The 13,815-nt window shown below is 38.4% G+C and overlaps 1 long non-coding RNA gene across 1 annotated transcript; it reads right to left on the bottom strand.

Annotated features, from left to right (window-relative positions):
• Positions 1-291: 291 nt before the first annotated feature.
• On the bottom strand, positions 292-8,807 carry LOC118351853 (uncharacterized). Its single transcript, XR_007404674.1, has 3 exons — positions 8,225-8,807; positions 5,132-5,218; positions 292-622 (listed from the first exon to the last, which is right to left on the bottom strand). It is a non-coding gene; the product is annotated as an uncharacterized LOC118351853 (long non-coding RNA).
• Positions 8,808-13,815: the final 5,008 nt, after the last annotated feature.

The following is a 13,815-nucleotide window of genomic DNA, read 5'->3' on the forward strand; positions in this document are numbered from 1 at the left end:
TGAGTATCATTTATATATCTTAAGTAGATATATATAATCTTAATATATATCCATATACAAAGTAATGCATATAAAATATGATCTATATCTCTTAATTGTAGATATATATACATATGTATACAGATACATACAGATACAAACCCACAGATTTTACTTAAACCTCTAGCAACCCTCCTTTTACAACCAAGACAATGAAACTGAAGCCGGAAGAGGTTAAGTAACTGCCCAAGTCATACAGCTATTTAGACCTGAATCCAAGTACTCTGTACTCCAGGGTCTGTTCTTAACAGCAACACTGTCATGCCTCTGTCTACTGACCGCAATGATTTTGGATCTTCTACGGATTTCACCTTACAGTTTGTATTGCTCTTCCCTTTCACTATCACAAATGCAAGTGTAGATGTCTAAAAACCAGGCACTAGTAACAAAAACACTCTATTCCATGGGAAATAACAAGGATTTATTAATACCAGGACACATAACTGAAAATCAGCCTAGTAATAATTCCTCAGGTAATAGTCTTATATATAAGCAGAGCTCTGAAGTGGAGTTCTTCATTTGAAGTCAGGCAATCTTGATCGAAGAATAATACACCAAGAGGCATGATACCTTATATCACAAGCTAGGAAAAATACATAATTATTGTTACTAGCATTTGGAAGGATCATCATTGTGAGAGCTAAATGCCCCAAAAGTTAAAATTAAATTTTTTGCACCAACATTTATTCTGAGTTGGATTAAATACCTTAAAGTCTAAGGAGTCCTGAACAGAAAACATGGAAGAAAAGTAACAAGTATGATTTTTGCTCTATGTTTAACTTCAACAACACTGCAATTTTCTTCTAAAGGTGCTTTAAATTTTAAATCAATTCTATCTGGGCACTGTATCTACAGAGAAATATGATCTTTTAAGTTTCTCATGTTAACAAGGACATTTTTAGGTTCTGCAAAGACTCGAAAAGGTTGATAATCCATATCAATATTTCAGACATTTTGGTGTACTTAACTTTGAATATTTTATCAATATTTGACATTTCATGTTTCGACTCAGCAAAACACAACTTAGAAAAGTATGACCTGTCCTTTGTTATTTAATGAATGTTTCTAACTGGTTAATCCTATCCTTTTGAAAAAATAGTTTTCCCATACTGTTTTGAAATAGACTCCATTGACATAATGGACCTGGTTCTATTTAAGAGGGCTGGTGAAGAATTTTGGTAGACTGTTTTGGTTCTTTTTCCACTTCCATAATACACTTAAAAATCAATATACTTGGAAAGGAAGTTATAGTCATGCTACAGACTTGGAGTGATAAATAAATCATTGTATTGTAATATCTGAAAGCATTTTAATAAAATCAATTTTTGTTTATATTAAAAGCATTAAAAACACTTTACATTTTAAATTAATTTTAAATATACTATCTCCAATATGTTTTCCAACATTGTTTAATGGAACTAAGCTCCTTTACTGAGGGGAAATAAAAGAAACACTCTTTCCCTCCCTCCATCAAACACATGCCTCAGTTTATGCTGAAGAGAAAGATGGCTGTAAAAGATGATGTTGTTGTGTTGCCAGGTTTTTTATTTTCTTTCTATTCTTAGACTTGGTACCAGAGGAACCAACAAAAGCAGCAATTGTTTGTGTGGACTTCTATTCACTAGAATTTGTCCTCATTCTGATTTTTAACATTGAGGTATGAAACCATCACAGAGGCAGTGGCTTCTAGACACTAGCAACCCAATTGTAAATTAAACTGGGATGAGTGTACCGAATTTTTCCCTTGAGACTTTTTCTCTTAATATAAAGAGAACATAAATTTAGAGACCTTTCCCCTTAATTTTTAAATTCTCTTTGCAGAAATGGTCTATTTTTAGGTAGCCCTTAGAGGGAAAGAGAAAGAAAGAAAGGGTGGGAGTGAGGGACTGGTCTTTGACATACAGAAAGACTTGATTTTCGTCTTATAATGACTCCATTAGAATCCAAACATCACATGGACCAACTTTCCCATTTGGAAAAAATGAATTTTTACCATGGTTAAGGAGAGTCAAGGTTTGAAAGAAAGCTGGTTAAACTGGTTAACATCCAGTTCCATTCCAGGCAGGAATTATTGACATGACATCTCTGACAGATGGTTTCTCAACTCAGCTTGGACTATTCAAGGCAGTATTAATTATGTTTTTCATGCAAGACTGAATGAAGGGAAAGCTGTCAACAGCTGAGCTGATAAAACCCACTCTCTGTCAGTGAAGGAAAAGGCTTTTTTCAAGGCTTTCAGGAGCTAACATATCTTGTGTATTGCACATTGCTAATGTATTGCTTAATACATTGCTTGTGTATTGGAATGAAACGTTTTATAAGACACTTTTCTTGTCATTAAAAAATCAGTGTTTCATTCTTTTATCATGATACGTATGGTCTTACATCTTTCCAAATGATGCCTTCATTCACTGAGTCTAAGCAGCAAGGCTTTGAGAACTTTGAGAGTAATTGACATTATTTCAAAGAAAGAGGAAAAAAGAAACATTGGCTGTAGATAGAGGAGTTGAAGGTTAAATGGTAGGGACCCTGCTTGGGTTGCTGGAGTCTCAATGTGGCTGGACCCAGGAAAAGCCTTTGGTTGCTTCTCAGGGCTACCTACAGAATGTCAACTGGGGGACTTTCCTGATAGTTTCCTCTGGCAGGCCTAAACAGCTGCATTAAGAAAGGAATTGAGAGGCCACAGGTGTCACAGAAGCAAGTAGCTAGCCAGGAAGGATGAAAGATGCCAATCAGAAGAAGAGAATTATATATTAAAGGGAAAGCTAGCTCCACTTTTGATGGGATTCCAACAGACAGTTATATCTGAGATACTTTATTAACATATTATTAAGATCCATGATGAAAATAAGACTTGTTTCACAGGATCTCAGATTCAGAACTTTAAATATTTGAAAGGTAGTTGTTGTTGGAGAAAAATGGTATTGAGAAGAATATGCAGAAAGTTTACATCATCTCATTTTGATTACCCACTAACTTTTAGATACTAAAGCAAAATTAAATATGCTGTTGTACATTTCTGAGGGAGAACTATTTTAGTCTTAACCTTTTATTAGAAACAATGAATGGACAGGAAGATAAAATAAATAAGAAAATTCCCTGGAGTACATCAGAGCAAGTACTCAGATCCTAAGTACTCAAATGCAAATATTTAACAAAATTTATCATTGTTCTTACTTGTAATGAGGATATTTTCAACAAACAAAACAGAAACAAAAGAATAATAAAGGCATTAATAGGAGATATAATGAAAAGGATAGTATTCAGTAGCTTTAGAGAGCCCATGGATTATCTTTCTATGTAAAATAATTCAGATTACCAATGTTTTTCTAGGTCTTTATATCATGTAAGATTTGAATTAAAAGAAAATGTTGAGTTCATGAAATACTGTACACCCTTAGTTTGGTGAGGTATCAAAATGTGTACTTTATTATGTTAACATTTATTCAGCAAATTTTCTGAGGGTTTTTTTTTTTTTGCATGTGTAATGATGTGATTGGACATACTATAAAAGTTTTAATAATGTGCTTTTAAAGTCTCTACAAATGTACAAGTAAACAGTCCACAACTTACTAAAACCTAAAATTATGGTATTTCAGGGGCACCCGGCTGGCTTAGTTGGTAGAGCATGTGACTCTTGATCTGGGGTTGTAAGTTCGAGCCCCACATTGGGTGTAGAGATTAATTTAAAAAAATTAAATCTTAGGGAAATAAAAATAAATAAAACCATGGAGTTTCAGAATTTGAGGAGAGAACTAAAGGTCATCTAATTTAACTTCCAGACAGTAGAATAATTCTTTCTAGATCCTCTTTTACAGGTGTCGTCCACTCTCTTCTTGATCACATCCAATGAGATTATGATACTTACTCAGCTCTCGCAGGCCAAGAGAGCTGAGTCAGTATCATTTCTTTGTTCTATTGTTTTAGTTGCTAGAAAGTTCTTAACAGTAAGAGATATCTGTAATTTTCACACTTTTCCCAAGTTTTCACCCATAGAAAGAGGACCAAAGGTTTGAAGAAAGTTTCCAAGTGTGTCTTAATTGTTTTACTCCAGGTGAAATATCCAAGATCTTTCAGCAATAGATAATAAAGTGTACAATTAGAAAATTATTATCGGGATCCCTGGGTGGCGCAGCGGTTTGGTGCCTGCCTTTGGCCCAGGGCGTGATCCTGGAGACCCGGGATCGAATCCCACATCGGGCTCCCGGTGCATGGAGCCTGCTTCTCCCTCTGCCTGTGTCTCTGCCTCTCTCTCTCTCTCTCTCTCTGTGACTATCATAAATAAATAAATAAAAAATTAAAAAAAAAAAAAGAAAATTATTATCTACTTCAATCAGGGCACTTTATTTCTGCAAATGGGAACAACATTAAGAACTATTAGCTTTTTTAGCAGCTCTGACCACTTAATTGTTTCTTTTCTTTTTTTTTAAGGAGATTTATTTATTTGAGAGAGGGAGCAAGCTTGGGGGTAGGGGAGGGGCAAAGGGAGAGGAAGAGAGAGTCCTAAGAAGACTCTGCACTGAGCATGGAGCCAGGCTTGTGATCTCAAGATTCTGAGATCACCACCTGAACTGAAACCAAGAGTCTGACTGATGTTCAACTGACTGTGCATCCCAGGTTACCCCCACTTCAATTGTTTCAATTGAACTTTTATTTCTCCAAACACCCCAAGTCTCTTGTAAACTGCTGTTAAGCCCGTGATCACTTTGTGTATATGCACATTTGTATAAAAATAATTGGCATGGATCTGTGCTATTCCCATACTCCATGAATTGGCTTGAAGGTGAATGATAGAGAAATGAAGGCAAGTTGAGTGAAGAACAGAGAATCGACCATTGAATTCACTCTTCATTTCCTTCATTCCTCTGATTTTCCTACTCTCATTTTGAGAATGAGCATTTGTCATTCTTATGTTTTCTCCACAGTTAGGAAAGAACCTAGCACAGAGCCGTACTCAAATTTTGTTGTTGATGATGAACTTATCTGAGCTTTCATGTCAGACAATTCAATAGTGGAAGCAGGAATTAGGAATGTGCCACATGGCTACATGGCCACACAGGACATTAATTTATGGAACATACACGAGACTCACCACGTGCCTAGAATTAGGTGGAATTTGCTTAATCTCTCCTCTCCTTCCCTCATCTGTTCAGCAACTTCTTTTGTCAGGTGCAGAACTCTATAAGAGATTTTAGCTACATTATAGATTAAAATTTGTAAGCTATTTATAGACCCTAAGTACCCTTTGAAATGTTATTTTGGAAATATGAATTTTAAAAAACCGACGTGCACATGAACTAGTTGGTGGTATAAGTATTACTACATGACACTTCCCTAAAGACTGTCTTGCTCAGTTTGCAGCTTACTGATACCTGTCTTGATTTTTGTTGGTTTTTTTGCTGATGACTTTCTGGATTTTGGCAATTTTTGAATAAAAAAGAAAAACAAAATTCAAACTTAGTTATATTTAGAAAATTGCTGCTAGTGACAGGTGGTAAACATTTATGTTTATTATCTATGTATCTGATCACTTCTTGGTATATTTCCAACTCCAAATATTATTGACAGATTGTATTAGTCAGGATTCTTCAGAGAAACAGAACCAATAGGAGATATATATGTATAGGTAGACAGATATTGTGATAGATAGATACAGAGATAGATAGAGATATACAAAGAGAGAGGCTTATTATAAGGAATTGGCTCATACAATTATGGAAGCTGACAAGTCCTGAGACCTGTGGGGTGAGTCTACAAGCTGGAGACCCAGCAGGGCCAATGGTGCAAGTTCTAGTCTGAGCCCAAAGACCTAAGAACCATGAGAAACAATAGTGCACCTTCAATTCAAGACTGGCAGGCTCAAGATAGGAAGAGCTGATGCTTCAATTGGAGTCTGAAGGCAAGAAAATACCAATGTCCCAGCTAGAAGGCAATAAGGCAGGAATAATTTCCTTTTATTCAGAGATGGTCAGTCTTTTTGTTCTATTCAGGACTTCAGCGATTGCATGAGGCCCACCCACATTAGGAAGGACAATCTGTTTTACCTCATCTATTGATTTAAATATTAAACTCGGGGCACTTGGGTGGCTCAGTCACTGAGCATCTGCTCAGATCATGATCCCGGGATCCTGGAATCGAGTTCTGCATCAGGCTCCCTGCAGGGGGGAGCTTCTCCCTCTGCGTATGTCTTTGTCTCTCTGTGAGTCTCTCAGGAATAAAATGAAATCTTTAAATATATATGTTTATATACTATATGTCAGCCAGAAATATCTTCACTGAAATATTCAGAACATTTGATGAAATATTCAGGCATCCTTGCCTCCGTCCAGTTAAGACATAAAATTTACCATCATACAGAGCAAAGCAATTGAACCAAAGGATTAAAAATGAGCATAAGGAAAATTGAGGAGGGATAATTCACTCACCTGTTCAACAAATATTTAAATGTGTATTGTGTGTTGAAAGCCAAAGGAGACATAGATAATTCTTCTTCTCATGGAGCAAAGATACAGATTTTAAAACAAAATTTTATGTCAGAGAAAGATGCTATTGGAGGAGAAATAACAGACTGCCACCTAGACTGAAGAACATGGTGGCAAAACTCTACAAAGAGGGTCCAGGATGCTAAAGGTCCTGGCAAGAGTGAGTATCAGACACTGAGTAACTCAAAGCCCATGGAGTGTAGATTAAGAGAGAGTAGTATAGCAGGGTGAGTGAGAGCTGAGCTAGAAAGGTAGGCAAAAGGCAGGTCCTGAAGCCTTCCTGGCACATTAGAGTAGGAGAACCATTTCCTAAGGGTGTTGACAAGTTACTTAGAGAGTTCAAACAGACAAAGGACTGATCCTCTTTGCATTTTTGAAAGGAAACCGAGAGAGGACAAGATGAGAAATAGAAAAAGCCAGCTATGGGGCTATTATACAAAAAAGTGAGAGGGGCACCTGGGTGGCTCAGTGGTTGAGCATCTGCCTTTGGCTCAGGTTGTGATCCCGGGGTCCCTGGATCAAGTCCCACATCGGGTTTGCTGCAGGGAGCCTCTTTCACCCTCTGCCTGTGTCTCTGCCTCTCTCTGTATGTCTCTCATGATGAATGAATGAATGAATGAATGAATAAACAAATAAATAAATCTTTAAAAAAAGTGAGAGATGGATGCTGGGCTGGGCCAGGATTGATGGTGGAGATGGACTAGCATAATACATCTGAGAGACACGTAAGAGACCCAGCAGATGGTGTGTGGTGATTAGATGGTTGTGCAAGGAGAAGGAGAGAAGCAGATGCAGTTGGCTGAGAAGTGACTGTAGACTCAGAGCCTTGAGGACCTCCCAAAGCAAGTGATAAGAGGAAGTCTGCAAGAGATGCAGGGATAAATGGTCAGATAAGCAGGTGGTCCAGAGAATGTGGTTTGGAAGACAACAGAAGAGAGAGAAGGAGGATGTGTTCAGTATCATTAAATTGAGCTTGAAATTAAAGCAAATTAAGAACAGAATCAATGACCATTGTATTCCAAGATATTCAGGAAGAGGAAGTGTAGGCAGGGATCTGAGATGTGAAACTGAAATATACTGAGGGTTGCAACCTGGGAAAATGATGATGGTGGTATATGTGACTGGTCTGAAAAGTGGCTGTGGGGGCACCTGGGTGGCTCTGTCCACTAAGCCTCTGGCTCCTGGTTTCGGCTCAAGTCATGATCTCCTGGTAGGGGAGGGTGGGGAGATTGAGCCCCATGTGGAGCATCACATAGGACTCTCTGCTGAGTGGAAGTCTGTCCCACTCCCCTGTCCTCTGTCCCTTCTTCCCTACCCCACCCCATCCACATGTCTTTCTCTCTCTCTCAAATAAATAAATCTTTAAAAAATGTAAAAGCAGAGGGAAAGGACTGGCCTGTAGGCAAAGAGAGGTAAAGGGTCAAGGGAGAATTTTTTATCTTCTAAATCGGGAGATTTGTTCATATATAAATGTTGCTGGGAAGGAGCCAGTATAGAGGTTGAAGGTACAAAAGGAAGGAGATATTAGATCTCTGGTTAAAGTAGGTTTAAGAATAATTGATAACTATGAGTGATGAGAGCTCACTATTTGTTTTCTAAGCATGACATGTATCAGTTTAATTCCCACAGCAACCTCCTCATAGGTACTATAATTATCTCCATTTTTACACATGCTGTTATTGGCACATGGGGTAGTTAACCACCTTGCCTAAGGCCACGAGAGGTAGAGCCAGGACTTGGGCCCAGGCAGTCTGGATCCCAAGCTGCATTCTCTGAACACCTACATAGTCAAATGGAGGAAAAACGTAAAGGGGCAGATAGAAAGGGAAGAAGAACCTGGGATTGGCTCTACACTGAATGTCCATGCTGCCCATATACAATCTAATAAACTAGCCAGAGAATGCATCTGAAACCAGTTCTACTCAAAGAGAATTCAGATGCTTATCTGTTGACTAACTTTTGTATTTTGGATTCAATTATAGATTTGTTTATTCAGTAAAGACTTTTTGAGCACCTACTATTTAATAGGCACTGAAAATGCTCTGGGATTAAAAAATGAGCAAATCTAGGAATGCCTGGGTGACTAGGTCAGTTAAACATCTCCCTCTGGTTCAGACACGATCCCTGGGTCCTGGGATCGAGCCCTGAGTCCATTGGACTCTCGGTGTCTCCCTCTCCCTCTGAACTTCCCCCCTTTCTTTGCTCTTCCTTGCTCTCTCTCAAATGAATGTATAGAAAAAATCTTTTAAAAAATATGAGCAAGTCTAACATGGACCCTACCCTTGATACCCTAACTTATTGTATTACTCAGCTCAGGCTGCAGACTGGTGCTGTGAGCAGCAGAAACTTATTTTCTCTGTTCTGGAGGCTAGAAGTCCAGGATCAAGGTCCAGCAGGATGGGTTTCGCGTGAGAGTGCTCTTCCCGGCTTGCTGACGGCTGTCTTCTCACTTGTCCTCATATGGCAGAGAAAGAGCAAGGTCTCTGGTGTCTCTTCCTATAAGGACCAATCCTATCAAGATCAGAGTCTTACCCTTATGATCACATTTAAACATTACCTCCAATAAGGCCCTGTCTCCAGATATAGTGACATTGAGGGTTAGGGCTTCAACATATTCATTAGGGAGGGGAGGAGGGGAGATAAAATTCAGTTCATAGTATATATTCTTAGCCAAAGGAAAGAATATCTTTTTTAAATCCAGAAAATTGTATATTACTTTGGAGGCTGTATGCAAATCAGACAATTTAGACGCAATATCAGAAGGAAAGGCAGTCTCCTAGGAAACTCTTGGCAGTTTAAATGTTTCGTAGGTTCCTTCTTCAATTAAAGCAGAGTACAGTAAAGGGACATATCCCTTGAGTCACCCCATGTAGTAGAAGTCATCTGCCTTCCCAAAACACTAGAGGTAGACTGAGTGAAAACTTTTTGTTGGAGCAACTGGGTGAAATCCTGGAGCATAAATAAATCCCAGATTTTAAACTTCACCACACAAATCACATTTTGGGGGATAATATGTTTAATTTCATGGTAAGAAATTCTGTCGAGGGTCAACTTGCTGCCCCCAAGTAGTTGAAGTAGGTCAATGGAAACTTCTCAAAAATGGTAAAGGTCAGTGAATGGCCTTTCTACAAAAATAATTTCTTTTCCAATACTAGACTTTCTTGAATAGGCTCATTCACTAAATCAGATAAATGTTGATAAATAATTTGATAGTCAGCTTTACACCAGGATGAACCAATAGAACACTTGTTTTGTTTTGTGCTTTGGCCTTTTATAAAACACAGTTGGGAAAAGGTTGCCCTAAATGGATCAACTAACATTCAGCCTATGCCATGACTCACTCTGATCTTCTTACTGTTGGAAACTCTACAACAAAAGCACTCTTTTTGCCCAGGATTTAAATGTGTTAAAAAAGTTTCTCAAATTTAAGAGTAGTTGAGATTCCTCCTTTTTACATACCTTACATGCAGCCAGGAACCCAGAATCTCCTCTGAAATTGTCATTTACGTTAATTTCTTTCCATTCCCTCAGCCTCCAAAGCAAACAGAAATCAACTGTAAGGGTCTCATACATTACTACCCTCACCCCAATTTCTGTACAGTTCCATGTCTAAACTAATCTTAGAAGAGAGTGTCAGGAGCTCCATCTTCTACTGTATACCTAACACCTGTAGTGACTTTAGCAAAGCAACATCATCCATCATATTAAACAGTTTATTTTTTATGTTATTGCTTTATATTAATATATAGATGCATTTCAGTTTTATCTTCACGAAGAGCCATGAATACAAGGTTTCATCCCCATTTTTTTAATTCATTATTTAATATCCCTGATAATTTTTTCTCCCTCAAGGACATTTCTGTAAGTTTCTTTCATGCAAGTGCCAGAAACATACTTTCTGTAATTTCCAGTTTTCATATACTGTTTTGTAGAAGAGCTTGGTACTTCAAAAGGAGGCATTTTTTTAAAGGTTTTTATTTATTTATTCATAAGAAACATACAGAGAGAGAGGCAGAGACATGGGCAAAGGGAGAAATAGGCTCCCTGCGGGGAGTTTGATGTGGGACTCCAACCCTGGACCCTGGGATCACGACCTGAGCCAAAGGCAGATATATGCTCAAACACTGAGCCACCCAGGTGCCCTGAAATAACAGAATTTAAAGACTGGTGCTGGCAAGTTCCAGGACTTGGAGTAAGCAAATAAGCAGAAGCCACACTTCCAAGCAAGGTACACTGTCTGCTTTTCATCCTCTGTTATCATCCCTCAGGCTGCCACAGGCTACGTTTTGGAATGTGCATTTTTAGTAGAAGTAAGACAGCCCTCCTAATTGCAGCTTGCAAGAAAGCACTAGGACCAGAACTATGTTAAGGACACTTTCCCAGGAGGGCACAGATGTTCTGGGTGAAGCTCAGGTCTAATAGTTATGAATCCTTCAGTGGATCCATATTTTTTTATTCCAGAAAGTGTGTGTATGATCTGACTCTGAGCCTATGTACAGACGTACATGGGAGATCTAACAAGGGAAAGTCCTGTTACCTGACCTATTTCCACATTGTCTAAACCAAAAGTGAAAAATCCATTTAGCCATAGGCTATAGAAATACAAATAAGAAAGATTTACAAGTAGAATATCTCTGACTAGATTTATGATTGTAAAAAAAACACTGTTTTTCTCCTTGTTTTTCTTATCTGAGAGTTGAAAGATATCCACTTTAAAACAAATACAGCATCATAGAAACATAACTTATTATATTACCTAATAAATAATAAATGGAAACATAATACTTATAATATATATTAATAACTTTTTTTTATTTCTAATTTATTTTTTATTGGTGTTCAATTTACTAACATACAGAATAACCCCCAGTGCCCGTCACCCATTCACTCCCACCACCCGCCATCCTCCCCTTCTACCACCCCTAGTTCGTTTCCCAGAGTTAGCAATCTTTACATTCTGTCTCCCTTTCTGATATTTCCCACACATTTCTTCTCCCTTCCCTTATATTCTCTTTCACTATTATTTATATTCCCCAAATGAATGAGAACTTACAATGTTTGTCCTTCTCCGACTGACTTACTTCCCTCAGCATAATACCCTCCAGTTCCATCCACGTTGAAGCAAATGGTGGGTATTTGTCATTTCTAATAGCTGAGAAATATTCCATTGTATACATAAACCACATCTTCTTCATCCATTCATCTTTCGTTGGACACCGAGGCTCCTTCCACAGTTTGGCTATCCTGGCCATTGCTGCTATAAACATCGGGGTGCAGGTGTCCCGGCGTTTCATTGCATTTGTATCTTTGGGGTAAATCCCCAACAGTGCAATTGCTGGGTCATAGGGCAGGTATATTATTAACTCTTTGAGGAACCTCCACACAGTTTTCCAGAGTGGCTGCACCAGTTCACATTCCCACCAACAGTGTATGAGGGTTCCCTTTTCTCCGCATCCTCTCCAACATTTGTTGTTTCCTGCCTTGTTAATTTTCCCCATTCTCACTGGTGTGAGGTGGTATCTCATTGTGGTTTTGATTTGTATTTCCCTGATGGCAAGTGATGCAGAGCATTTTCTCATGTGCGTGTTGGCCATGTCTATGTCTTCCTCTGTGAGATTTCTGTTCATGTCTTTTGCCCATTTCATGATTGGATTGTTTGTCTCTTTGCTGTTGAGTTTAATAAGTTCTTTATAGATCTTGGAAACTAGCCCTTTATCTGATAGCTCATTTGCAAATATTTTCTCCCATTCTGTAGGTTGTCTTTGAGTTTTGTTGACTGTATCCTTTGCTGTGCAAAAGCTTCTTATCTTGATGAAGTCCCAATAGTTCATTTTTGCTTTTGTTTCTTTTGCCTTCGTGGATGTATCTTGCAAGAAGTTACTATGGCCGAGTTCAAAAAGAGTGTTGCCTGTGTTCTTCTCTAGGATTTTGATGGAATCTTGACTCACATTTAGATCTTTCATCCATTTTGAGTTTATCTTTGTGTATGGTGAAAGAGAGTGGTCTAGTTTCATTCTTCTGCATGTGGATGTCCAATTTTCCCAGCACCATTTATTGAAGAGACTGTCTTTCTTCCAATGGATAGTCTTTCCTCCTTTATCGAATATTAGTTGCCCATAAAGTTCAGGGTCCACTTCTGGATTCTCTATTCTGTTCCACTGATCTATGTGTCTGTTTTTGTGCCAGTACCACACTGTCTTGATGACCACAGCTTTGTAGTACAACCTGAAATCTGGCATTGTGATGCCCCCAGAAATGTTTTTCTTTTTTAAAATTCCCCTGGCTATTCGGGGGTCTTTTCTGATTCCACACAAATCTTAAAATAATTTGTTCTAACTCTCTGAAGAAAGTCCATGGTATTTTGATAGGGATTGCATTAAACGTGTATATTGCCCTGGGTAACACTGACATTTTCACAATATTAATTCTGCCAATCCATGAGCACGGAATATTTTTCCATCTCTTTGTGTCTTCCTCAATTTCTTTCAGAAGTGTTCTATAGTTTTGAGGGTATAGATCCTTTACATCTTTGGTTAGGTTTATTCCTAGGTATCTTATGCTTTTGGGTGCAATTATAAATGGGATTGACTCCTTAATTTCTCTTTCTTCAGTCTCATTGTTAGTGTATAGAAATGCCACTGACTTCTGGGCATTGATTTTGTATCCTGCCATGCTACCGAATTGCTGTATGAGTTCTAGCAATCTTGGAGTGGAGGCTTTTGGGTTTTCTAGGTAGAGTATCATGTCATCGGCGAAGAGGGAGAGTTTGACTTCTTCTTTGCCAATTTGAATGCCTTTAATGTCTTTTTGTTGTCTGATTGCTGAGGCTAGCACTTCCAGTACTATGTTGAACAGCAGTGGTGAGAGTGGACATCCCTGTCTTGTTCCTGATCTTAGGGGAAAGGCTCCCAGTGCTTCCCCATTGAGAATGATATTTGCTGTGGGCTTTTCATAGATGGCTTTTAAGATGTCGAGGCATGTTCCCTCTATCCCTACTCTCTGAAGAGTTTTGATCAGGAATGGATGCTGTATTTTGTCAAATGCTTTCTCTGCATCCAATGAGAGGATCATATGGTTCTTGGTTTTTCTCTTGCTGATATGATGAATCACATTGATTGTTTTACGGGTGTTGAACCAGCCTTGTGTCCCAGGCATAAATCCTACTTGGTCATGGTGAATAATTTTCTTAAAGTACTGTTGGATCCTATTGGCTAGTATCTTGTTGAGAATTTTTGCATCCATGTTCATCAGGAATATTGGTCTGTAATTCTCCTTTTTGGTGGGGTCTTTGTCT

This window comes from Canis lupus, chromosome 21 (genome assembly GCF_003254725.2).
Source record: "Canis lupus dingo isolate Sandy chromosome 21, ASM325472v2, whole genome shotgun sequence".
NCBI lineage: Eukaryota > Metazoa > Chordata > Mammalia > Carnivora > Canidae > Canis > Canis lupus.